Source organism: Otolemur garnettii, unplaced genomic scaffold (assembly GCF_000181295.1).
Source record: "Otolemur garnettii isolate 467f Iridium unplaced genomic scaffold, OtoGar3 scaffold00014, whole genome shotgun sequence".
Classification (NCBI taxonomy): Eukaryota; Metazoa; Chordata; class Mammalia; order Primates; family Galagidae; genus Otolemur; species Otolemur garnettii.
In genome coordinates this window covers 16,292,209-16,293,504 of record NW_003852409.1, presented here as the reverse complement: position 1 = coordinate 16,293,504, position 1,296 = coordinate 16,292,209, and positions in this window count along the sequence as shown.

Below are 1,296 nucleotides of genomic sequence, written 5' to 3'. Positions count from 1 at the left end.
AGACCTCAGTCAATTGGCTTAACTCCCAAAGCCTATGAAAGTCCAATGCCTATTTGAGATTTCAGCAAGTCCTTTGCAGATCTGTATTCTCAAGGCCTCCTCTTCCTTCCCCTTCCTTATGATCTCTGGTTGGCATTATGTCCATACGGAGATGAAGCAAACATCTTCCTCACCAGTTTCCACAAAAACTAAAAAAAAAAAAAATCCACTCACACAAAACATTCATGAGCAAACTTTTCTAAAGAACTGAGGAAGTAAGGGGAGGTCCCGGAAAGCAGTCACAGGCCCGTGACAAAGCAAGCTGTTGAAAATCCACAGTAGGCTTTCCTCTGACCACCCTCTTGTCCTGGCCCTTCCTACCCACAGCCCCTTATCTCATTCCTCCCACACATCTGTTTTTCTTCTCTTCCCTTCTCCCTCTCCTGTTCTCTCTCTCACCCTTCCCTCTCTAAAGCATCAGATTTCCTCTTGTTGACTCACGCACAAAGGTTCTGCCCCGTCTCTGGAACCTCCCCCACAGCTTAAACCCACACCTGAGGACTTCACCTTCTAACATTGACCAAAGGTGTTTTCTAAACAAAAACTCTTCCTTTCTAAGATGAATTATTAGGCCACCTGTTTAGAAAATAAGTTTTCCCTACCCGATTGCAAAATGCCTGGGGTATCCATTCAACAAATAGATCATTCACTCCTCTTGTTCCTCTCCATGTATGCAAGACATTGTTGATCAGTAATAATCACGTCATGACTGTGTTGTTTCTGCTCCATGTCACGTTCTTATGTGGGTTGAAAGGTTATCCTCAAATAGAGTTCTCTATTACCTGTATTTTCCCTATAGCTGCAGGCTTTCAAAGACTGGTGCCAAATACTGGTTCCCAAATTTACTAGAGGACCAACAGCAGAAGGCTGTTGCACAAATTGTTTAACTTTGCACAGATTGCTTAACCTATCTGGTCTTAGTTTCCCAGCCTATAAGATGGAGTGTTCCTTATTTGTTCCTTTTTCCTACATTAGCGTGACTCTATCAATGTAAAGACAAGAGAGTTGAATCCTTACCCTTTGATGAAGCCAGCCTTGAACTAGAGACTAGATTCTTCACTACACATAGAAGAGGCAGGGTCACAGCTCAACTGCCACAGAGGAGACTCAGGCACTAACTCAGTTGGAACCTTCATAAAGAGAGAGAGAGTGGGCTCGGTGCCTGTGGCTCAAGTGGCTAAGGTGCCAGCCACATACACTTAAGGTGGCGGGTTTGAATCCAGCCCGGGCTCGCCAAACAACAATGATGGCTGCAAC